This window comes from Bombus affinis, chromosome 4 (assembly GCF_024516045.1).
Source record: "Bombus affinis isolate iyBomAffi1 chromosome 4, iyBomAffi1.2, whole genome shotgun sequence".
Lineage (NCBI taxonomy): Eukaryota > Metazoa > Arthropoda > Insecta > Hymenoptera > Apidae > Bombus > Bombus affinis.
Genome location: NC_066347.1, coordinates 10,241,602 through 10,268,990, shown reverse-complemented (window position 1 = coordinate 10,268,990; position 27,389 = coordinate 10,241,602). Strand labels below are relative to the sequence as shown.

At 40.0% G+C, this 27,389-nt stretch overlaps 1 protein-coding gene across 6 annotated transcripts in view; it reads right to left on the bottom strand.

Moving 5' to 3' along the window:
• LOC126915260 (teneurin-a) overlaps positions 1-27,389 on the bottom strand; it is a 695,244-nt gene that overhangs the window by 448,114 nt on the left and 219,741 nt on the right. The gene's annotated exons all lie outside the window — the stretch shown is intronic.

Below are 27,389 nucleotides of genomic sequence, written 5' to 3'. Positions count from 1 at the left end.
TTTTCGATGCTGTCTGCGTGTAACGATAGCCTGAGTACGTCACATAAATAAGGCACATTTCGAAATTGTAAAATAAGAAATATGATAGAAGTAAGAGATATTTGCACACCGTTTCTTCCCATTTGTACAAGGTGTTTTAGAATTCAATGGGATATTTCGGTGGCTGTCAAATTGTTTGGAAGGTTGTGCCGTGATAAATAAAACATATCATACAAACCCATAAACATAGACTTTTATATACGATATATAGCATCACGAGATTAAGGAGAACACATAAAAAGGAAAAAAGAATCTACAAAATAGATCGTCTATATTTTTGTGTCTTATATTAGATATGGAACGAGTTTCTCTGATAAGAAAGACGAAGGATCGTGAATGAAAAAAGGCATTTTTCGCAAAAGCGTGTTAACAAAATGAAATGGAAAGAGGAAGTTAATTTTTACCATTATTCCTGCCAGCGGCACCCTTTTAACCGTTTCCGTCTTTCCGGACTTTTACCCTGATGAGCTCTAGACAGGGTGTGGCTGATTCTGTCAAGGAAATTTAGTGGCGATCCTGGCGACCAGCAATTAGAGAAAGTAGGTGCGCATAAAGTTTCTTCGACCGGTAATGGAGCGGGGACGGCTTTACGATCGCCGTTTATCCGGAGGTATAGCGAAGGTTAGAGAAACTGTCTTAATTTGAAACGTTCGAGCTTCATTTACGGTGAATTTCAATTCGAACGAGGGAAACGGGCTTCCCTTAATCGCGCGATAAACTGCGCTCGCGCCAATTACGTGCGCAAAAACCACGGGACAATCCCATCGTTACATTGCAACACGTGCAACGCGCAAAATCGAAATCGATTTGGCTACATCTTCTAATTTGCTATTTAGACAAGTTCGTTCGTAAATTCCTATGAAAAAAGTGTCAGGAAACACGTTCTGCGCATAGTCGAATACATAATAAAATAGATTTAGAGCAAAATGGTGGGCTTAGGTCTATAAATTTTTAGATAATAGTGTGCACGTAGTGAAAATGAATTATGGATAGTGGATTTATCAGAATAGGTTAATCACCGGTAGAAAGTAGGCAAGCTGTAGAAGTCAGATGGAACGATAAGCAAAAGTGCAGCAACATTGTACGATCTGTCTTTGAATTAATGAACTTTTTGCATAAGGCCGCGCTTTGCGATAAGACAAAGTCTATAAATGCAGCATTACAATTTCAGTAAGTAGAACAAACTTACTTTTACAGCCTACAAATAACCCTTATAACAATATCTTCCAGGAATCCTAAACTCTACTACCTGATAACGCATATGTATTTATATGACATACATAAAATTCTCACTTCATCGTTCACAATCCTGACCAAAGCCCAGCGCCATTAATTTAACATTTCCCGACACTTGTGTCTCGATATCGTGGCAATTCTAAATATTTCACAAAACACGGAGTCGATTTCCTATTTGCAGCTGCAGATCCGTGTAGTTCAAGCCTGCATACGTGAACGTAAAACAACGAGGGAGAGAGAGAGAGAGAGAGAGAGACTCACTTTACCAGTGTAGGAGAGTCGATTACACGACCTCGTTCCCGATCATTCGGGCAATTAAAGCGAGGATCGAGCAGATAGTCGCGTGCATTATTTGTACGCTAATGCTTGGCTCGATAGGAACGATCAAGCTCCGAGCCGACAATAATAACCTCGGCTCGGGGTCTGCTCGAAGCAGATTACGCGGAGAGGCACGCGATCACGCGCGTGTGCGTGCACGTGTAGACACGCGGCATCTGCCACGACGACGCACACGTAGACCATCGTCGACGACGACTACGGCCAGGGAGTTGTTCAGCCGACAACGAAGCTAAGGGTTTGGCTGCTGCCGGCGTCACAACTCATCCTAATTACATCTACCCTCGTTTCCGGATTCGGCGAGAGCCTTCCCTTCAACACAGAGGGTACACTAGGCACTTAATTAGTATTGCCAACCGGACTCGACGGCGCGGAGCTCGCTGCAATTGAGACGTTTAACTATATTTCCGCCTCCAAGGACTATTACCACCTTGATTTACGAGCCGAGAGTGGAGCAGAAAGAGGGAGGTGGAAGAAAGACGGAGGTTTCTTCTTAGCTGCGAGGCTAATCGCAGCGCGAGGACAATCGCCGACTCGCGACGTTTTAATCTGCTCGATTAAAGGGCTTGCCACGATGTCCTCCCGTTGGACTGGGTTAATGTGCTGCCGCCAAGTTGCTGCACCGACGTGAATTCGCGGTTCGGTAATCCGGTTAGAGAACCTCTCGTGATTTCGGAATGGAGAAAAAGGAAGGAGAGTTTATTTCCACCCAAGATTGATATTGTTTGGTTAATGGAGAAGCGAGTCGCGAACTTCTGATGTGATATATCTGTAGTTAAGATTCTTCTGCAGCTTGGAATTCCTGGTGATGGAGATGGTTTTAGGAAATCGTATTTTGGATTGAATTATTGTTTGCAGGAAGTAGTTGTCGATCGTACGGGTGCCTGAACTTCAAGATTAGTGCGGAAGTGCGGAAGATGATACACGTAAATAAAAAATAATGTGTACATACATGTATTGGTTTCCTTATAGCACTATTCAATGCAATATAAGAAAATAAAAAATAATATATTATGCCAGGTTGTACGTTATTAATTTAATTGTAAAAAACATGTTTAGGCATTGATATTCTAAAGTCCTTGAAAATATACAGAATTCGTTATGTCAACAGATCCAGGAATGATCATCACAGACCAAAATTCTAAGAAGGAGGAAGCCTAACGACCCATCAAAGACGATCTCCGTGGAGAAAACGTTCTGTTCCTTGGGCAAAATTTTGCCAAACGATTCGGCGAAGCGCGCGGTTAATGAAGCATCGGGAGGGCGATTTAATTGAAACGAATTCAACGTGACTAATGAGGCGATGGCTGGCGGTAGTTCTGGGATGTGGATATACACGGCAGGTTGAAGTGGGCTGCTCCGGTTTCACGAATCATTTATAACCGGCTCGGCTAAAAGATCTTAACGCTCGTGTGGCGTAAAAAATGAATCAGCCGACCGACTCGAGCCCACTGGCAATTTTATCCCGCTGTTACATTATTTCTAATTACCAGAGATTTATTAACATGGTCTCCGTGAGATCCGCTTCCGTTCTCACGCTGTGGTCAGGCTGGCCTATCGTGTTTTGTATCGCGAACAATTTCCCTTGAGCATACTTTGCGCATGTTGTGCGCATGTAATCCTATTTGCCGCAATTTGTCGATCTTTCGAACTACTTTTATAATAATGATGAGAGAAATGGCATGTAGAATTTGCTATATTCTGACCTGTTGCTAGGCGAGTGAAGCATTAATAGTGTTAATGTGCTAGAAACTTGCAAATTGTAAACTTAAGAAATCACTTTAACCCTTTAAAGGGATGGAACAAAACGATAGAGAACTCAGAATCAATTATTTCTTTATCATAAAAATTCCTTATGTTTCTGTGTACTTTCTATTTGTTACAAGAAATGATTATACTTAGTATACACGCGTCTATTCTAACACTGGATCAAACTTTCTTTCTCCCAAAATGCGTAATTAGTTAAATGACAAGTTGTTTATTTGTTATTTATTCGAACTTTCAGACGACCACAATTTTCCATTACATTCTTATTTGCCACGGGACTTCTACAGTGTCGTAAATTCAAATTACTCGCGCATTTATTGCTTTCTCTGCGGAGGCTCGCGTCTGCAAAATTGTAGAACGTAGTAACGCCGCTTATAAGGAATACCAGGGTGCGTGGCAGTGGCGTATAAAGGAGGTCTCAGTGGCTTGTCACACGCATGAAAGGCGAACGAATTCCATGCCAATAAATTCTGCGCGTTATAACGTGTTTGCCATAGCCGTATTCGCGGGCCCCTCTGCCCAGTAACGGGCCACAATACACGTTGATGATGAAATCTCTCTGTTAGCGTGACCGACGAAAATGAGACACATTCAAATGCTTACCTCGATTCGCGTGTCGAAAATTACTAGTGAAATTGCAAACAAGCGGCTTGTTATTCTACGTACAGCGCCCATGGTGACGCGAATTGTTCGCTTCAGCGACGTCGCTTACAAGTTAGAATAATATCAACGTACGGTATTGAAAAAACATTGTTGTAATCTACTGTCTATCTATATTTTTGGATAGCGATTTTTGCGAATGGGAATACATTTTACGTTTTAGGTCAAATAGAAACAATGCGAAATTTTTAATTGTGAATTTTCACTATCGAATCGAATTTTAAACTCTGGATTTTCAGCGTTAAACTGAAACATTGAATATTACACACTGAATTATACATTTTTATCTCTATACTTTGTTTTGTAGAAATGTTTCAACGCATCCAATTAATTATCTCATTAACAATTTACAAATCACCATTTACAGAAAAAGAAAGAAGGAAAAAGAAAAATATAATTCCGTATTCAAAATACCTATGATATTCCATACAAATTAAAACTTGAAAACTTACTAGCAAATTTACGTTCATTTGCGTGCAGATAAATTTTCAACGCTTGTTTGTCTTCTGTCGTTTCGCGTACCCTAATTTACTACGCATCGTCACCGGCTTCGTTCGCCCAAAATAAAAGAGAACTGCTCGCATCATCGAGTTCGAAGTTTATGCTCACGGCAGGCTGAAGGGTGGACTCAAATGACGGAGAAGAACGAGCGGTAATTCTCGGAGCAGCTGTCGGAGCGGGGATAAGTGGAAAGCAAGAAAGTCAAATTGTTGGGCGCGATCTTGAAATTAGGGATGAATCGGAGCCGAAGGGCGAGAACAAAGTAACGGATAATACGATGAAGTTGTTTCCACGATGGTTCGTTATGTTGCAAATCACGGCCATTCTAACAGATTTAACGAAATAATTCCATTTTCCAATCTCAAATGATGGTTATTAGTCGTAATGTTATATTATTCTACTTTCGCGTACATGGCACGATATTTTTTATACGTTATTTAACACATATACAAATTCGCGATAGTATCAACAATTAAATTGCGAAGTTACTCGACAAGTTTGTTTTTAAAAATATCGAAAATTACATTTCTCAATCTTGCCGAAGGAATTGCATAAAATTTCGAAACTTTCTACCAGCGTGAGAAATAAAAAGATTTTAATTACATTATAAATATAACGTACAGGCCTGGGAGAAAAACTTCGTGGATTAAGTTCGTAGATAGAAGCCTTCAATGATTAAAAAATTACCTGTCAGTCTCACTTGCGCGATTCATTTCGCGTTTCAACTTATTTCTCGTTCGTCTCTCCCCACTGTGCCTAGTGTCCCCTTCACCCTTCGCGCCGCCCTGATCTTGGAAGGTGACTGATTAAAGAAATCCACGTCAGGTGTTCTCATCTTGGACGGGACGGCTGTCAAAAGGTTGCGTTAATTGTACTGCGTCTGATTGATTAAGGTCTCAATCCTATTAACAGCTAAAGAAGATTAGGCCCACCTATATCTGAAGCGGAGACCAAGGATCTGGTAATGGCATTTCGTTAAACGAAATGTCCTGTCTACCCCTTTGTTTCTACAAACAAATTCCTCCCGTTCAGAAAGTTTCCTAATGTTTCCATCTGAATTGTGCCTGTCCGTGATAGTCATATAGCGTGCGTATCAATTTTATTCGATTACATATATATTACGCATATTATATCACGTCTCTTTTGCTTTTTTTCTCTTTAATTTACCAATTCCCTTCGTTTACAAACTCGAACGCATTTCTGCGATAAAATCGCTACCTGTTCCACGAGTACTACAATGCGAATCTTCGATTTGCGAGAATTTAATCAAGTACTTTCGTATGTTTAAAAATTGTATTTTAATTTGGTGACAGTAAGAGACCGAGTACAATAGCAGCGACGCATCTGCAACATTACTCCACACGTAACAAATCAAATTTCTTCGTTTCTCGTGTATTCCTTTGTTCTACTCCCTTTTCTAAGTCCCTTACACGTGTGTACCACGATGAATAATCACAGACATTGGAAAGATACGAGAAGATGCAAAATGCGCACGATAACAATTACACGAGGACGCCGTAATTGGAGATATAGAGGGAGCTACGGGTCCTGGGCATAATGGACGACATATTTTGCATGAGAATACAATCAGCGCGATTCAGTGGCCGCAAATACGGAGCGTATCAGTGTGAAATGTGTTCCCTGCATACGTAACGATAAGTCAAACCGGTGATCGAGAGTGGCGAGGCAACCAGCTGCGGAAGAGCACCGCGGTTGAATAGGGCTAATTTATCTTATTAATGCGCGTGGCTCTCGCATCTCGAATCACGGTTATTAGCGGCTTCGGACTTTTTCACGCGGGCTCCAAGCCACCGACGAGTCACGCCTATGCTCGTCGACGCGTTCCGCCGCGTACTTTTTGCTAGAGTTGATGGACCGGAATGAATCCGCCATTTGTGACGGCTTGAAAAACGCGGGCCAGAGCCCTCTCAAGCTCCGTTTAAATCCACTTACGCCGTCTCCTTTTCAGTCGACTCGAACTACGTGTAAAACCGTGATACTTGGAATAATTGGGCGAAGATTTATCGTCTGCAGCATTCGCACGCGTGTCTGTATGTCTGACGAGTTTTCCAAGAATCAAGCCGTCTATTTCGCCTTCTTAATGAAGATGGAACATCGTCGGTAGATCTGGAATTTTAGTTTGGTTTATCGCGTAACACAGTTCCTCTTTCATCTGACTATGTGTATTTCGGTGGATATGTTTCACGGACGTGTCTAAAGAGATCGAAGCTAAGTAGAGTTATATTTCACTCTCTAAATATAGTAACAAGTATTTCAATTGGAGTATATAAAACTACCAAAAAAATTCTAAACAAATAATATCTTTTTCTTTTCATGGGAGTTTGTTTCTGAATATTGATTAGCTTTGGCCAGCGTTGACCAGCCGATAGTTGGTTTAAAAACGCTGGAGTAAAATGAGTTAGCTAGACAAAATCCAGGCAATTCGTCAAAAAAAGGACAACGTGCTGAATAAAAACCGAGTAAAAGCAGAATGCAAAAAACATTGGAAAACATTTTACACTTTCATTTCCACTTGGTTATTTACTCTGTTGCCAAATATTCCCTAAACAATCGTTTATTTGTTTGCAATTCACCCTTGAATTTCATCTGAGCTACGCGGGAAAAATTGACTTTCCTATCACCGACCGTTCACGGGATTAATTTTCCACCGGAAAAGCCAACGCATCGAAAAACTAACACAAACGTTATACGCGCGCGACTAGTTTTAAACTCCGTTGTAAAATATCAAGGGCGCAGCGTCGAAACTCGAGCATCGTTGAAAAACGTTTTACATCGTCGATATTAATGGCGAATATTGTTGCCGTAATCCTCGTATTAATAGACACAGGCAATTAAAACTTGGCTGGGCACGTCCACTGACGTAGGGCAGAGACGCGAAGGAGAAGTTAGTTCCGCGTGTCTAACGGAGCCTCGAATTCGCCGCGTATCAAGGCAGTTATGCGAATTGATACCGGCAATTAAAACTTTCGCTCCGATCGTGCTATGATTTCGCCCTCGTAATTGCGTTTCGCGTTCTAAAGAGGCATCGGCCAGGTCGAAGAGACACCCTACGCGCTTGTTAACCTCCTCTCATGATTTCGACGGTTTTAATCCGTTCGATTTGCCGCTGAAAGTATTCTGATATCATGGTAAATGATCACAGCAGAGGGATAATATGAATCGATAATTAAATATTTGATAAGAAGAGCGAGGAAAAGAAGGCTGCGAAGAACTTAATTAAAGGTTTTTGTTCTTATCGTGGTAAACATGGAACCTCGTTAATAATTTCCTTAAGTACAAGTCTAACTTTGTTTTTAATTGCTACTTTAAAGAAAATGTTAATTGAAAATGAAATCCTTTTTATATTGTACAGTCATTAAGTAATCGTTTTATCTTTGTATCTTCTTATTCGTTAAAGTTGTTTTCTATGAAACACAGTCATATTTATACAATATACAAGATCTATCATCACGATTTTTCTATATAATCGTTTTTCGAAATATTCGGGATTTAAAGATTGTTTGGAATAGAAGACACTTTATATTTCGATATACTATAGATTTTCGCGGGTCACGCTAGATTACGCGACGTATCGCGTTCTTATCATTCCAGCTAATCTAAAATGATGTCAACAAGTAGTCGTAATCTTTTCACGTGCAGTCTCTCGCGATAACTGCGCGTCGACACTTCGACGCGTCGCTCTGCTTAAGTATCCACGACAAAAGAACACTTGTGAAAAGGGACCAAGGGAAGGCAGTGACTCGGTAAGTGTGAAACGAGGGAAATCGTTCTTCCAGAAGGGTGTTACTTGCTCGGTCCAAAGGGCGTGGAGGGTGAGAGATCACGGAAGGGGGAAGGGACATGGATTGATAGACTGCGACATGGACGACGATAATTGCTATCCGATGGAGAGACGGAACCGGTTTGCTGCAGGTATAGCAGGTCTATTTTTTATCGAAATTTTAATCTTGACAAAACATAAAAGTGTTATAAGAGATCAATGCTGATATTTAATATTAAATATTTCGACTAATCATTGAAAAAATTCACGAACTAATAATCGAAAATAGTTCAAGTCCCAATCGTCCATTCAAAGACAAACATAAATTCGTAAACTTCGACAAATTCGTACAAGAAATAATTACATCTGTTTCACAATTTGCAATACCTGATATTCTTTACCGAATCGTTAACATTCGAGTATTGCAACCATTACGAAACACGTTGCGCCAAAACTGGCTCCCTACGAACGTATCTAGTGAACGCGGCAAAATCGGCAAGCGTATAAAGTATAATCGGTTCGGTTATTAAAGCGAGCGACGAATACTTCATTAAAGTGCTCATCGAAATTATCATATTAGAGTGGACTTAATTACGGGATCGCGGGGGAACGCAATTAACGCACCATCGGCGACGATCGCGATTCCACCACTACCCTCCTCCTGTTCGTCCCCAATGGCCAGCGGGATCTCGAAAATTATTTCGTCGATAGATCACGCGTTGATCCCGTCTCTCCCTCGTCCGTGGACAAAAATGGAGGGGTGTTAGTCTGGCAGGAGGAAGAGAGGAAGACAGCGAGAGAGGAGGAGAGGTATACAGCGGTCGATGCCACGAAATATCGCAAATTGGTATTAGCGGGCAATCGAGCACGAAATAAACAATCGCGTTTAAACGTAGATCTCCGCCATGAGTCGCCATCGTCCATTTGTCAGGGAATATCACATTTTTCTACTCGGCTGGCCCCGCTTCCGACGCATCTTGCCCGCCCTTCTCTGTGCACACAGCGAAATAAATCGCGGCAAATAAAGAAAGCGCTAAGATATGGCTTTCCTCTGTCCCTTTGCTCCCGCGATCTTTTCCTTTCTTCCTCTTTCTCCATCGCTACCATCATCCTTCTCGAGTATTCCTTCCTTCTCCTCCATTTTCCTTTTCTTTATTTTCTACTTACGGTCCCGTTCCTACGACGTTTCCTCTCGTCAGTTTCGCCTGGCGAGACTCTCGTTGTCTCTCTGGAAAGCCTACACCTTCGCGTCGCTGGAGGATGCCGCGCGATGGGTGAAACGACGGCGTCGGCAAGGGTTCGGCGAGGAATGAGGGTGAACCTACCTACCGTACCTTCGCGTCCTTACTCTTTTACTTCGAGCTAGCTGGTATTGTACTCTCTTTTGGTATTTCTAATAACTTCTTCTTCTTCGTTCCCTCCATCCGACGTTCTCCTGCGTCCCTAACCCCTCGGTCTTCAGATCTCTGGCAACCCCCGTTGCTTCATTCACCCCTTCCACTGAGAACGACCGCTGTACTCTCCGCCGTCGCCGTTTTCTTCTTTCTTTCCTTCTTCCCCGCGTCTGGACTTCACAATACCGGCAGTAATCCGACACTATCGGACCTTCTTTTTCCTTCTTTCTCTCTCGCAGTCACCGTTGCTCCTCAACCATCAGCCTGTTCTTCCGTCCCCGTCGTCGTCTACCCTCGGTTCCCTCTGAACAACAATTACTCCGCCATATTGTCCGCTCTCCTATATCGTAAACGAAAGGAGCAGCGCAGAAGCCGGGGGTGGATGCGAGTCGAAAGACGAAGAGGACGGACGGACGGATAAAGATGGAGCGGCGCGGCGGGATCAAGTTTTTAATCACTCTCCAATGTCAGTGGAAAAAGAAATGCGAGAAATGCGCGCGAAAGCAGCCTGGCTCCTGTTCCTTTCTTTCTTTCTTTTTTCCCCTTTTTCTTCGTTTTCTTTCTTTTCTTTTTCGTGTGTCAGCGAAGGCGTAAGTATCGCCGCCTCCCTTCGTTTCACGTTTCTCGCGGTCTATCTTCGTCTGGCTTTCCGTTTCTCGCGCTCTGTGCGCGCGTTTCTAGGAAAAGGAGGCGTTTATGCAGATGAAGCAGCTTTGTGCCTGCAGGTCAATGACGCGCTAACGATCGTCACTGCGAGCCCTGCGTTCGAAATATTCGACGCGAGGATAATCGATGGGTGTATGTTCGCGAATTATTGCGAAAGCCATGAGAGTGTGTTCGTGAAGTTTATCTAGGTGACCTGTTTAAGTACGCGGGTCGTGTACGTTCGATGCATATCGTTGATATAGACTACTTAAAATAAGAAGAGAAAAGAAGTAACAAGGAAATGAAGTAAAATAATAAGAAACTAAAATACGACTCGTCTTTTTCATCAACAATTCGATACTATTACCCTTTAATCTTTTATAACTATCAATATCCTAGCATACATAAAGTAAACAACGTGTACCACGGGTGGTACACGAAACGTGTTAACCGATTAACGCAGTTAGAGAGAGAGATATTTCGTTTAATCCGGGACTGATACGAGCCAATTTTTCTGTCAGCATTATACCAGAACGTTATAATCCTCGTTCCACAGTAACGCAATAATAACACAACGTTAACTTCATCGCGAATTCCATGCATTACGACAATAACGATCGTTTAATGCCGCGTTATGCGGTAACGAAGCCACCAAGTAATAACTTACGACCGACGTTATCGCTTTATTCGCCTGATTAACTTTATGTTCGCGCTCACTCCACCCCCCCCCCCTCCATTCGGTTGCTCCATCTCCCATCGCGTTTACGTCGTCCTACTTGAAATAAAACCGCTCTGCTGCTTTTCAATCAGAAAACGTTCGGTGATCGTAAAACCAATGCCCCAATGTCTTATCGCCACTAGATTTTCGTGAACCAATGGCCCGAAATTTATTCAACAGACAAATTCTTGTAACGTTTATCTCCTTCGAAATGTACTTGGGGTTATAGAAACGGTTTCGTAGAATATTTGGTGATATTTTTAATATTCTTCGACGATTTCTTAATATTTCTTAATGGTTCTTTGTCGGTTATAGCATACGTGTAAAATTTGAGAAAGAAATTCAGATATTATCGAAGTTAGAAGAGATTTGAAAGAATTCCCACCAGATGTCGCTAGCGATCAGATAATTTTTTTTTTTTCTTTAATTATTCATAAAACGCTAAAGACAAATTTATACAAGAGTAATGTGTTATATGGAAGCTACTCGTTTCATGAAATATTATCGCCGTAGCAGTTAAACAGAGGATTTCATATTTTATTCTATCGGCGATATGGCCGAACTGAATAGTTCGCTTAACGATAGCGAACGACAAATTTATCTGCCTGCAGGGGTTTCAAATGACGTAGGTTCGGTTTTGAAATATCTCGTTCCCGAACATTCTACTTTCCACAGTTGCGCGTAATAAAATATATCCTTTGCACGCTACCGATCTTTAAGGCTATTTTGTAAAAAAATAGAATGTATGTTTTACTAATTCCTTTTAATTAATTGCGTATTCTATACCTTCAATGTAATTTCAATTATGTAGGATTTGATGGTATAAAGATACCAAAAGTCGATATTATTAATAATTACGAATATCAGATATTAATAAATTAAATATACCAAATATCGATAAACAATAGCAAATGTAGGAAGTAAATGAGAAATCCAATATTTTAGTAGAATTTCGATTGGAATGACTCTCGCAATCAATGACACAATTATGCAAATGCCTTAAAATAGATTTACATTTGCATCCGCGAGTCCTTGGCTAATTTGATCTTCAACGACTCGACTACGAGGACGACCAGCTTTTGTTCGATTCTCAGCTTGTCAGCTTAATCCGGAATGACTTCGTTAGTGCTTTCCTGTCTTTTTCGCACAAGTGCTTCGCAATATGATTTTTATCCGGGTTCAACGAGTGGAGTCTCTCCATACGAGTGGCATGTAATTACAATTTCTTAAGTGCACGAGCTTTTTAATAACTACTTTACGTTTCGTAGCTTGTCGAAACGAACGAGCTACGAGTGGTACAAACGGAGAATATGAAGCAATTCGCGATTAAACGAACGTAAGGAAATGGGCAGTTACATGAAAGCTGGAAAAATTCGAAGGTTAAGTACTTTTTATTCGAGCTTTGGTAACAGTGATAATGCTTGGTCTCGTTAAGCGATGACATCAAAGGCTAATTAATCCTGCCAAGTTTCTTCAAATTCCAGAGATTTATTTTGACAATCCAACGCTTTGAACCTGCACGTTAACAGGAAAGGAAGATTTCAATCGTTTATATCTTTCCACAGTTGTAACTTCGTATTATATTAATGTCTCAGTTCTCAACGTTAATTTACACGAGCGAATTGTTACATAATAGGACTTACCTATCCAAAGATGTATAAAGATCTTTAAACTGAAGTGGCACTGTGCCACGAAAATAACGAAGAAGCTCGAAAGTAGTAAAAACGCTAGAATATTGGCAAAAATATTAAAACACAAATAATAGTATCAGGAAATTTGCGGCCACGGAATTACGTTCAAAAATTTATCTGATTTATCAATCTATAACATATAGAGTCGTTCGATATAAACAAATAAAGAAATTGCCAATTTTTGTGTTCCTATCTGAATAAATACAATTTAATATGAAAAAATTGATTTTTATTATCTGAATAAAATACCAATTCTCTTTATTTCTATCCACGCAAATAGCATTTAATAACGGTTAATTGACCGTTCTATTAGTTGAATACTCATACGCATTATTATTCAAACACAATATTTTCTTTTCACGCGTTCTTTACCACGTGCACCATTTACAGTGCATATTCAACTTTTGCCTGTAACGCGTTAAAAAGTAATCGTTTTCACAGGGCATCGCCTCCGATAGTGCAGAGTAAAGCATAGGCGAACAGTTTTCCAGTGTGTTCTCAAGCACCGATGACAATCCCATCGATCACCTGACGAGAATCCCCTAGCATAGCACATCGATGCACGACTTTTCATCCCGCGTCCAAGCCGTGCAACGTTCGCCCCCTCGATTGTCGCATGCATATTCTATCCTCCGTTTACGTCGCGACGCGGCAAAGATAGCCACGACTGTTTCTCGTCGCCGGCGTCGCCGTCCACTATAGATAATTCAGTACGTAGGTGAAGACAGAACGATAATGATAACGCAAGGGCAAGGTACAACGGGCCTCGTCTATAGACCGCAATATCCTCTGTTTGTTGCGTGCACGCTTGTCAGCGCCATCGATTTCCATTCTGCCTTCCCTTCTACCTTCTATCTCAACCGCATATATTCGCATGCTTGATAGTATTGGATTATTCCATAAGTAAAATCGGTTTACAAGTGTAATTTCAATAGGCAAGTAATATTTAAACTTAGTTTTCATTAATAACACAGAGTTATGTAGGGTTAAATTCGGTTTGAGGGCAGTAAAAAATGATGCCTGGTCGTTCGTCAGAACAATACCATTGGAAGACAATAAATTCGTAGATTGATTGTGTGAATATGTACGACATCTTGCTGTCGTAATAATAATATCGATTTTATGATATCAAATATTATACCGTAATACCGAGTATTACCGAACTATAAAAGTGCTACTATCAACCCATATACCGGTCAAGTACTGCCAGAAAACATGGGGATTAATCAAAAACTTTTGACGCCGTGAAATGAAGTTTTATCCACTTTAGAAGTAGATACGTTTTGTTATAATTTAGAAGTAGTCGTATGGTAGTCAATTTACTTGCACGTCTGATTCTAGGAAATTTCTTAACTGTAGAAAAGATCTTATTAATCTTCTGTGTCAAATAAATGCAAACTAATTTCTAATTCTAATCCTAAAACTAGTTTTCAATTTTAATTGCTAAGCAATCCATAGTTCTTCGATGGAGAAAAAGGAGGAAGTTGAAAAAATTGGAAGCAAGAAGTTGGAGATTTTCAGCGGAGGAAAGAAATGAGTAGAAAAGGAAGAGCATCGCCAGACGTAGGTCTGACTCGGCGCTGGCTGGTTCCACTAGGAGCAGCCGCGTTTACGACGCGAGACACGTGCAAGAATATCTGCAACCGCGAACGAGATCGATACCGCGAATGAGATCGATACCACGAATGGTGTTCGTATTCAAGCTCCTTTATGACCATCGCTACACTAAAAGGCGCCACACGAAATCAGCCCACGTTGACTTTCACCGCGGTTCTATTGATCTGGTTACATCGCATACCACCGTAGAAACGCTTTATCGATACGGATGATAATCCGAGCCGCTTCGTACGCGATCCTGCTATCTGCCTAGCCAGTAAACGTGCTCATTTCATAGGGAAATGTATCGTATCTTATGCTGCCTTTCAAGCGAAATTTTGGAAAAACCAAAGTACCTAGAGTTTGTCTTCCTTTTTTTTATGAGGTGAATACATGGTATTTTATGTTTGCATTATGTTGTATGGTATTGTTATCTTAAATCTTTTAAATTTTGCAATTTGTTCCAAATTCTTTGTATATGTGTATTTTTATCTAAGTAGAGATCTCAAATTTGGTTGGTAATTTTTTATTGTATAGTGGAAACTTGAGAAGTTGAACTTAGAGACGTAAATAAAGATTCTTTAGATGTTACAGTTGATGAATTAATCTTGGATAAATATTTTATAGCATTCTTTATTAAATAAAAATTAATTTCAACTTTTGTTTAAAATATTCTTTTGCAACTCTAGCAAAGATGGGCTAAATATCGTAGTAACGTGTTCAAAGACCTTATACGTATGTATGAACGTTGACCAATTCTACTTGCCAGATAAGCTCAAAGTACAAAAGATGTGATCTCACAAAGCTACCCCGTTCTCAGTACAGCCAGCTCCATCCTGTGTTCACTTCTACTCTCAACCCTTCGGGCAGATGTCTCGCAACATACTCGATCGGTAATAACTACCCCTATGCAATCTCTACAGGTCTCCCTTCCTTACCGACTACACTCATCAAGACTACCCCCTGCAGTATCAACACTCACTCGGCAACTCGCCATCGTTTCACCCTCTTTTTTTCTGTTTTACCCTCTCAGCTACCATACACCAGTAAAAAAATATACTCCCTACGTTGATAAAAAGAAAATTCATTTTCACTAAAATATTTCTCACGTTTCAAGACAATCAGCAGTTCCTCTCGTTTCAATTAATCGAAATTCTAAATCCAAACACTAACAGTTATCCTTCGACAGTTCTATGACGATTCGAAATGAGAGAAGGTAAGTCGTCAAAATGGAACGCTCCTTCTTAGCAATTAATACAAGCAGTTTCTACTGGATTTCTTCGAACATTATTTTACTACGGGATACTTCAAAAACGGATATGTGTATATCCGGTGATTGTTATGCTCGACATTAAAAACGTAAACGCGCAGTGGCGCACGAGACCGCAAGTAAATTACCCTCGTATGACATGTTCCGTAATCACACGTACCGGACGAAGTGCCGTTTTGAACTTTCCAGGTCAAGAAAACTCGATGCCAGGCCAGGAGTGGCCAATTCAACTGCTGATGAGCTGCTACGTGAGATGGGCCTCTAATACCGGGAATTCCACCCAGCTGTCGGCCAGACCCTCCCCTTTATCAGAAATCTACCCAGCGAGCCTTTGATTGTTGTCCATGTAACTCAGATTCGGCCTGGTTGAGGGGAATTTACCGCATCTTTTGTTCCTCAGAATCGTCCATACTACTGGTCTGAATATTCTTTGACGACGGTAACCCATTATGATTCGAATTATAATTAGTCTTTTGTTCTGATTGTAGTTAGAGGAGGAAAGGTTTGGAAATATTCCAAAATTTTTCCATTGTAGAATTACTTCGTAATTTTTGTAAAAGTAAAAATTGCGAAGATTTAAGCGTCGCCATTAGTAGCAGGGAAGTGCATTCATCATTAGTCGTTAAATCGTTATGTTAACTACTATATATATAGTTGTTATTAGCAAAGAAGTAAACGTATCAATGTATCCATCGATGGGTAAATAAAAATAATAATTGTACTTTGTTTATTCCACGGTCTATAATTGATTAAAAACCGGCTGTACTTATTTTTTTAAATAACCTTCGGACGCGCAATACGACAAGTGTAAGAAAAATATTATTTTCGCTTCATTTATTCAGTGAAAATTGATGTTAAAATGGTCGCAATGTCGCTGCGAATAAAAATTCTGGCTGCATGTTACATTCCTCTGCAAATCAACCAATTTTAACAAGAATACATATTTGTACATGTAAACTAAATATGCCGTAAAAGCAATGTTATTACTCTCCATATTGAATCATTGTTGTTTCCAACTGTTCTCTGCTTCTGTGGTATCTCCCTGAATAGTACATATATAGTATATACATATAGTATATACACGACATTTTTAGGGTAGAGTTAAAGTACTTTATATTTAAAAAGTGAATTATTACTTTCCTTATTTATTATTTTATAAATTTAATATTACGTGAGAGTTTCATACACGTATAATCAAATAATTAAACAGCAATAATAATAAATAACAATTAGATATGCAAATATATTTAAACAGGAATTAAATGATACCTGCATTAAATTCCTATGAATAATCGAACGTTTCATTATTAAAGCAAGGAGTGCGGTAGCAATTACGATCTTTAATTACGACATCCATATAAATGTGTCCTGGCTCTTTACCGTTTCAGAGACAAACAACCAGAGATAAATCTCTCCTTATTTTGAAAAGCATTCGCGCAGAAACACGCTTAGACCGCAGCCTTGTTTCTCAGTGTAAACGAACCAGCAAAAACACCAAAGCAGCAAAACATAATAAAAAAAGAGAGAGAGAAAAAAGCCAGAAGAAGATGAAGAAGCGAAGAGGAAAAGAAATAAAGTAGATCAACGGGATGAAATATACGACGGCCAAGTCTCGACGAAATTTCCATTTCTCGCGGTCGTAGCCAACGCGAACAAAACGCGCGGAAGGATACTACCTTACCGCGAGACATTAATTTATAAATGGCACAATTTCATTAAGCACGTAAACAAGAATGGTGGGAGGAGTTGGACAAGCGGTGAAATCGGAGTTCCGCGTCGGTTCTTGTTCGTTAAACAAACGATCCGACGCGACGTTTCGCGAGTTGTCCACCGAGTAATCCCCTGCGATACGTTCCCTAAATACGGCCGCGCCAGGCATTTCAGTGATAAATAACGTCACATTTGTAAGGTCGTTTCGCGAGAGAGGGAGAGAGAGAGAGAGAGAGAGAGGAATGCCACGCACGGCCGCCACAAAAGAGATAATAACTCTTTAATGTTCAGTCCTGGCCGCATACCGCGTAAATCCACGCCAGTATCCCCGCGAATATGCAAATAATTCGCCCATTATCGCAGGCTGCACTGAAAAACCACGTTCGACTTCGCCTTCGCCCCATATATTTGCAGCGACCCATGACCTCTCCATTCGTATACGCTCCGATAAGGTTTTCTTTCGCCGTTATGCGTAAGCACCAACAGTCAAATCTTCGTTTCGAGAGCCTCGTCTATAGTCACTGGAATAGTCTATGGGTGATGCGAATTTAATACGACTCTTTGATGTCGTATGATAGTCGGTGTTCAGGGCAATGGTTTCAAAGGACGGTAACACTTGGAGAACAGATGTGAGTTAGTCTTTCGTAAATGATACCCATTCAGGATGTCGTAGCAGAACTCTGCACATAAATATGTAGATTGTTTTAGGGGCAAGCGAATACGTTGTTTACAACGGTTGTATAGTTACACGAAAAACATAACGTGGTATGTATATTTTCTTTAATGGGGTTTAATTCAACATATATGAGAAATTCTGATCGTACGTTCCAAATTACATTCATCTTAAAAGATTATCGGAAAACTTCATTTTTTCCAATATTATAACGAACGCCGTTCCCAATTGAAATAATCAGTCGCATTTTCTCAATTCTGCGACCATCGCGACTATCTTCCATCTTGAAACCGAAAACAGCCAGTGCCCCCAATTAAGGCGCATTTCTCAAATACATTATTCCATCGCGGTTCGATCATTTTCCTAGTCCTCGTTATCCCGATCTCAAGACTCTTCTGACAGACACATTTTTCGCTTTAAAAGCATCGCTCAGCGTATTTCCACTCTGTTCCACCTAACCTGTAACCAACGTGGAATCATTCAGCAGCGCAAAGACGTTCGTAAACAGCGCGACGATTTTTCTCACGGTTCTCTCCGGTCGTAGATCTCGTTCTCCGGGTCCGGCGCCGTGGAATTGTTTTTGTCCCGTTCGTCGTCCATGATCCGATGGAAAAAGGCGTGCAGGCTCGACACACACGGTCGTGCACGCCATATTGAAATTTCCATAGATATCCGTGGCGTGTATCAAGCTTACGTACACATTTGGCCACGTTCGTACACGTACACGCGTGTGTGCAGCGACGAGGTGGGACGGGAAAGGTCTTAGGGTCTCTATTGGATTACAGAACAAGCGGCTAGCACTCAAGCCTCCGTAACCCCTGCCACGCTCGGGGCAAAGTAGTTTAGCTTTCGAGTATAGCCTTACCTATCTAGCCTTAGCTTGCCTGTCCATCCGTTACGTTATGTATCCAGGATCCACCCTAACCTTACAGTTCCCTCGACCCCATGTCTCGCGTTACCTCCCCCCTGCCGCTTCTATGCTACTACTTCTTCTACTTTCTTTCCTTTTCTTTCTTTTCGTCTGCGTCACCGTCCCACGCGCAGGTAAGAGAAAATAAAGGAGCGGTTGGTACCTTCTTTGGTGCAATCTGCAACCTCGCAATTTATGCGTGTGTATTAGAATGCAGTGGGAGACACGACGCCGCCCACTTTTTCATTTATCTTGCTCTGCGATGTGCAGTCTTCGCGGGATCGATTGGAACCGAGTGGATTCCAAGGGTAGAGTGGGAAATGTGCAAGAATCTGGAGCTGTGTAAAGAATTTATTGGATCGTCAGGTGTGGTGGATGCGGTGTGCGCGGGTTTTATTAGCGGCCTTATTCGTTTCCTCGGCGTGTGAGTTGATCCTCAGCGGATCGTGTACGATACGATGTGTTGCCATTATACGTGACGTCTTCTTGTGACGTATGAACTCATGGAACTAAGTTACTTGTTTTCTCAGAATTCGATATTCATCGCGTATACGTATTTACATATGTAACCAAGTTACGAAATTCATAAAAAGTTGACCATCTTGGTACGTATAATATGATCCTCAGAATCCTATAAATTCCTACTGCCCGGAAAGTTGTCTCAGTGGACGAGACAAGGCGGCAAAAAATATCGCAAACATGTAGAAGTCCTCTCTGTAGCGAGTTGAAAAGCAATCGTGTAGTTTCTTAGAAATATCATCAGTGCCGCTTGGAACAGCGCGTATCATGTTACAGCGTTAAATTAGCGGTGCTACTTACTTTCTCGACAGTGTCAGCTGGATATACGTTTTGCGAGTCGTGATCTTTCTGCTTCGCGGGAACGCGCGGGCGTACACGGTCGTCGACAAGCAAACAACGGGCGTAACTTGACCCAAATACTCGAAATCGTTTCTGCCTGTCGGACAGTGGCTGCTGGCAAGTTGTAGGAGCGCACGTCACCCAACTACCTATGCATAAGAGTGCAACGCGGATGTGGCCGCGTGTTGCACCCGGAAGCCCATGTTATTAAAGTAGTAAATTTCGTCGTTGCTAGGATATGGATTAGACTTTGCACGTCGAGTACACACCAACCAGCCGAAACTTCTGCAATCGAAGTGGCGTGACGTCACGGAGTGCTTTTCGTCTTGCTGAGTGAAATTGCTGGTGTGATTTCTGCGGACGAAGCTCGAGGATCTATGGATCATCCAGGCAGTTGTTGTGAATTTCGAATGAGGTTAGGAAGGTACTGTGTTGTGACCTGGATAGGTGTAAGCTTAGGGCTGACTGATCGTTTATTTTAATTGGAATGGAAGTTATAGGTATATTGCGAATTTTTATGCGCATTTATGCGAAATTTAAAAGTGGAAGAATGCACAGAGTGCACATACATAACACTTTCTAACATCACTGTACCATGGTTCTTTGCACATAACATTTTCTAAGGTGTTAAAAATTTTAGCATGATTTATTTGAAAGCAAATTTTAAAAGCATATATATATATATATATACATTTATGTTATTTCTATTATGATGGACAATAAATTTTGTAGGGTGTTACTATACGAGCAAGTGAAAACTCGCGGAACGAAAAGCATTATGTCTTTTTAAGGCTGGAATCGAGGATAAATTTATGTAATAAGACCATATAGAATTCTGCATAGTATGAAGGTAGTAAATTCTATTTGTCCTAGGTTACGATGTAGGTTACAAGCGACCTACTTATATATTCTCGCTAGCTTAAAAAGTGTAAAATTAAAATATCTTCTCGTATTACGCCGTGCAGCACAATTTTCATCTAAAGACTAGAAATTACCGACAAAATTTTATCGTAAAGTATTTTAGCGTGAAACCATGTTATTCATCTTTTAACTACAACGTCTCTTAATGTAAAACTCTTCTAGGATCAAAGAATTTGAAAAAGGAATTTTTATTATGTCCATCCTAATTTTAACAAAACAATATGTAAGTTAATAAATTTTATATAAACTAAGACATTTTTATTTACGTTCTTCGATAATGTTACGCTTACGTAACTTTCGCTCCCTATTTCGCTGTATAGTCTTTGATAGATTAAGAATTCCTGAAGAAACCATAATACATCAAACCAGACTCCATCAAACCAGCGTTGAACTCGAGGCAACTTTATTAACGCAGTAAAATCGGTGTTGCGGCATGCGGGTTAGACTGTACTTGTTGTGTGCTTGTTAGCCTAAAGCGACAGGATTAAAGTTAGTTTCCATTCCACTATACCGTGTCTTCCATGAGAATTGAAACTATGCCATGCGCAGCAGAGTTCGACGAATACTCGCGAAAAATATTTAATCTATTATCAAAGATGACTCGAATTTAATTTCAACTTTTTCACAATGTATGTGAATATAAATTTATGAATTACGGAGTTCCCAGTGTGCTAGAATTTTTATTGTACTTGTTAACCTGAAACTATTGGATTCGAGGCGGTATTTCGACTAAAAGGGTCATTACTAAGCTCGCTATAGTTACGTCAGTTGTGACAATGTTCCGAGCGAAACTATGAAATATCTCTACTCTGTCGTCAGAAATGGGTTAAGTTTAACACGAAGTTATCGTACTAGTAAATTTCGTTTCTGATAAAACGTGGATTTGGATTTTCTGTTGGCATACGAGCGCGAAACGATAGAAATCAATGTAAACTCCATTCTTACCGGGTTAACAACATAGTGAACGTAATATAAGTTGTATTTCTGGGTACAAATAATGGTGATGGTATATTTAAATATAAAAATGGTATATTCAATCAGAAACTGCATGTATCAGGTATAGCAGAGTAGTAATATGGGGTAGAATAAATATCGATAAATACCTGTTGTGTGGTTATTTATGTGATAACCATATTTTATGGATACAAAGAAATGGAACCTAAATATAGATTTATTTCTCTAGATATTGTAACGAGTACTTCGTTTCGAATATTTTGTATATCTTTGCATGTTACGCACAGAAGAATTATTTTTCTGATATTTGGAAGAAAGTATAATTTTCCAAAATTTCAATAAGATTACTTTGCTATCTTTAAAATAATCTTGCAACTATAAAATCAACAAACGCTTCAAAATGATATAAACTTCTTCCATTTGCTATCTTTCCATAAGCCGTGATCTCACGACCCTTAAAACAACGATAGATGTTGCAAATAAAAAATTAAGCAACCGAAGTCGTGATGCATCAAGAGACTTGTATTAAGTATCATGGAGTGTTCTATGGGTAACAAAATTCTAATTTCTTCTAATTAGTATGGATTAGACATCATTGGCCTGAAATTTTGGAAACCAAAGTACTGTCTCTTTGTTTCACACTGCAAATGGTTGTCTTCTATCAACGCTGCGACTTTTGTAACCTGTGATGTTCTCCAGTAGCGAACTGATATTATCCGGACTGTAGAAATCTGCGATTTATCATTCAATTAGAGACACGAGAAAGAATGACGAAAGTATTGAATAGAAAAATAAATGTGTCGATCGATCGTGCCCCTATAGGATGATGCATATGGCGCCCTACCTCCTTAAATTTGCACAGTCAACATATTCTTAACATTTCCTTACGAAAAAATTGGAAAATTTTCCAAATAGGAATATGTTGATCTGTCCAGTTCGATTCTTTGTTTTTAAGTTTCTTTTCTTGGAAGAAGAGGAGTTAATTGATTGCAGACTTTTATTCTGAGATCTGAAATTATATTAGGATCTTTTAATTTAAAGTTCTTGAATTAATATCTGCTAGCAAAGGTTGTTTGGTCTCAGAAGAATTGTAGATTAATATAATGTAAGAGAAGAAAGATATAGAGAGGGGAGAATATTATAACAAATTTTCTCATAATATCTATGCAAACAAATATTTTTATGAAAATAATTAAGAGACAGAAATATATCGTAACTATTAAATATTGCAACAAGAGCACTGCACCTCCTATATTCGCAAATCTTTAAATTTCCTGTAAATGGACAAAAACTCGTAATCTCTTAATAATTACTAAAAAACACTATCGCGTATCTCTTTATTTTTCAATTTATTAAACAGAAAGTAGATACTGGAAAAGGTGCGGAGCGTATACCATGTTAACGAGACAGCCAGTCGGTAACTTTTTCGGATAGGATAGCGCGATAGGAAGCGCGAAAAGCGGAATTTCCAAGAGCGGTCGTCGTAGCTGCAGCTCGATCGCGGTTAGAGACAATTTCGAGGTTGGAACTTGCCAGCGGAGGGCAGAGGGCCGCAGTCGTTACCCTGGAAATAAGCGGAAATCGAAATTGACGCAGAGAATTTGCCCGCGGACGAAGTTGCTGGCAAATGGAACGCGAGGCGGAACCATGTTGACGAAATAAAACGGGGAATAAAGTTACGCCAGACCCCCTCTGCCTCTTTGCCTCATCCCGAAACCAGATTTATGGGTTCCGCCCTCGATTTGATTTACAATTGATTCTATCCGAGCCTTCTCGCTGAACCAAACCTTGTCCTCGTAATGGACGTTGCCTGTCGATCCGCGAATTATTAAGATGATTTATTGCGCCAAACATTGCGCGTTGCGTGCAATTTCTTTGTTAATATTTTCCTAATTTTTTTGTTTTATTCTACCAGCTATTGTGTCGCTAGCTATTCTGATCGTTTAAATTAAGTTGAATTTAAGTGGTTTAAATTCGGCTGCTTTATAAATGAACATTTTGTGGATAATCAGATAATGAATATTTTATATTCTCTAGGATTTAATGATCGGTGATATTTCTGTAACTAGAAATACAAAATCAATTGTTAGGTATAATGTAAATTATCGAATAGCTTACGATATATTCTACGTCAATGTAGATTAGCAAACTGATTTTGTGTGGTTAATATTACAAAATTATATTGAAATTCCCGAGATAGAATTCTATGAATTATGGAAACGATTATATTGTATATCATATATTATAGAAGCTATATTATTACAATTCATTATCTACCTATTAAATTCAAAAAAATTAATTCGTCTTACTGAAAATCTTCCCAACCTCATGATCAATTACGGAATAATGTCCAAATGACTTTTGATACTAACTCTTAATGATCCCTTAATAGCCCTTAATGATCAACGTCACAATAAATAGAGAAGAGAGCAATGGATAAGCAGATTGAAGAAGTAAAATGGTACCGCAAGTTGGAAAACTGTTAACGAGGAGCTGGCGGCCGGCCAGTTAATTAAAAGCAACATGTTCCTTAACTGGATTCTCCGAAGTAGCATTTTAATCCATTCCGGATATACGTATATTCGTAATCGCGCGATTATAACTGCATCAGTATGAAATTCGTTTTACATATCCTTCTGAGCGGATGAAAGATCAATTAGCTTAAACTCTGTGTTCAAAAATAAGAAAAGATCTGTCTCACTCGATTTCATTAGTTCAATTTATAACAGAAGTTACTATAGATAGCAAATTTCATAGATTAGTCTAAATATTTGTTTAGAATACATTAAACTCTTTAGGGACAAAATCAATATTAAAGATAAACTTGCAATATATGTTACTGCAATTCAATTGCTCAAGAGAGTTCGCTATAGAACTAAATGAAATAGAATGTTGACGGAATAACAGGATATTTGCTCGATACTAGACCAACAAATATCTAATAAAATACGAAATTTATTTTCCAAATACAAATACTTTACTTTAATTGATTCTGATATTAATAGTAATCTTGGAAATATTCAATTTAATATAATCATGTTTCGATTTCACGCGGACACAATGTCATCTTTTGCCCCTTTTAGTCCATGATCCTAACATTACAGAATGATCTATCACACAAGTGTGAAAGTTATACCTCCGAATTTTTAGCAGACTGAGGTAGACCGAGGCAGCAGACACAGCCTTCTCAGCGTCCCTCTTCCATTTTCACCAGTTATCACGCGATGCTTGACCCAATATAGCACCGTGGACAGCCCAAAGGTACGTTGTGCAAGAAACAAGAGGAACACAAGCAATAAAGCTCGCCTCGCGACTACGTTGTTCGGATTCCACGCGAATCCCGATGATTAAGGTGAATCTTTCAACGAACCAAGCTTATCGACGATCGATAACTCTTCCACTCGAGCATCTTTCGATGGAAACAAATTAAAAAAAAAGAAAAAGAGGAAAAAGAGAAAAAATCGCCAAATTAAATATCACAATCAGCATTTTATCTGTACTCGTCCCATTTTCCCTGGCATTGTTCAATAAATTGTAAAACGCGTCATTTGGGAGAGTTTGATCGGTTTTTACCGATGGATATTTGCTTGTACATATAATGTATATTTCACGACGACCAGAGCTGTTTATTCGACCCTATTTTTATTTTTATAAAATCGACGGCAAAGGTTATTGCGCAAGTAAAGTTACTTCCGGTAGATTGACGATCGAGGAAGAACGTCTAGAACGAAAGCGTTTCGCCTGGGTACTGCACGTTAAAGGTGGCAGGAAGTTGTTCGTTCGATTTCATCGTTATCGCGAGTTGACTTCACTTTGCTTAATGAAGCAAAGAGACTCGGGATCGGTGTTAGTGACTCGCCGGAGGTGCAGCCGGTAGCGAGCCATTATACTGAACTTCTAACGCGTTTAAAGTATACCTACTATGTACTTTAACCGTGAATCGTTGCACCAGTCTCGAGTTATGATACAAATATTCGCTTTTGACTTATCGATTGCCCTAAAGAGGTGGCGAAAGTCCAATTGAAAACAATTGAAGACTCCCAACACTGCTGTGAATAATTGGAACGTTTCCATTAATGTTTAGCCTCTCCAGAATACATTTTTGAAGGGACCGTGAATTGGTATTCGAGATACCTACAAATATTTCTACAGGATCAATCTCATTACTTTCCTCACACGTTCTGAGAAATTGAAATACTACGCCGCGAATTTTCTATCACAACGATATTCCAAGAAACAAAACCCGCCAGAATTCACTCACGTTTAATTATCAAGTCTGCCCGATAATCGCTTTGAACCTATCCTTACTATCCTCATTTCCAACTTACAGAGAACAATCCACAGGAAAAACAATTAACATAAACGGCACACCGTCTCAAGAAAATAGCTGAAAACTCTATTAAAATCGATAATCCTCAGAGTCTTGGGTGCTCGGATTTTCTCAAGAGCCGGAAGACTTCCAACTATTACGCAGGAAGCATGGAAGAGAGCACGCTCTTCTGGAACAAGGATAGCGGGTTCCTGGCGCGGAGTTTCGGCGAGGACTTGGTTCGGGCGTTACACGTAATTGGAAACTGGCGCATAATTATCCTCGCAGCTGGCTGCCGCTCTTCTTGTCCGGCCGTGCACACACGCCTAACAGATTCTCGCGCGGCTGCCGGCAAAACACCGTCATTAACGTGCCTCGCTCGTCAGCCTGTGAACGATGCTTCAAATGTCTTCGCTCCACTTGTCGGGCGAAACTCTCCGCGGCTAGATGCATTCGGGCTAAAGCGCCTTTGCGGCCCGGACACGGCATAATCGTTACCGCGAAATCCGATTGTGGTTGTTTCAGAGGATTAAACGACACCTGACTACCGCACACGATCGTTGAACGTCACTAGGAGTCCAGCAATCACCGCGTCGCATTCTTAAGCTCACCTCGGTCACCAATGCCGAATCGCAAAAATATTCGGCCGCGTGAACACAGACCTTGTGCTGCCAGAGAATTTGTTTGTTCGGCATTGTTAATGCGGTGAGACGAGAGACCGATTCTTACTGACCCGAACAGGGGTTTCGACTTGTGCGGTTAGCGCTCTATAGTTTGCTTTGATTTAGCTTAGGTTAGTCGTGCTTTGGGTGGATGGTTTTGGAGAGAAGAGTTGGAGGAATAGTCGGAGGTACGAAGGACTTGTGGTTGGGGTGTATATGCTGTTGAGTTGTGTGGTATAGCGGTTGCGGTAGAGAAGGGTGAATGAAAGGAATGTTAGCCTATCGATAGCGGTAGGAGGGATATGATTTTGTGACGTAAATTTTATGTGCAAAGCTAATTGGTCATTCGAGGGTGCTTTTTTGATGATGACAGTATGAATTGTACATAAGTGTAATTTGAATGGAGAATGTGTGAATCAATTACGAAAGAGAAAAGATCTTGAGCAGTCAGTTGGTTTTGGACACGGGATAATGCAAGTACAGATTTTTAAATTTAAAATTGGTTATTCTATGTCTCTATCAGATACAATGTAGTGCATTTCAATATTGTTTCACGTACTTATGAAATTATTTTTACAACCAGTTTTGTACACCCTTCCCTATATTCCCTACGAAATATCGGCGAATATTGGTCTGTTAAATTTCCAACTTCCGTCAATGCTCCAGAAGAACTTTCGAAATATTATGTGACATTTATTTATATACTACAGTCGACCTAGTTTGGAACTTCCATTACCTTCATCAATAAACTTCTCCTC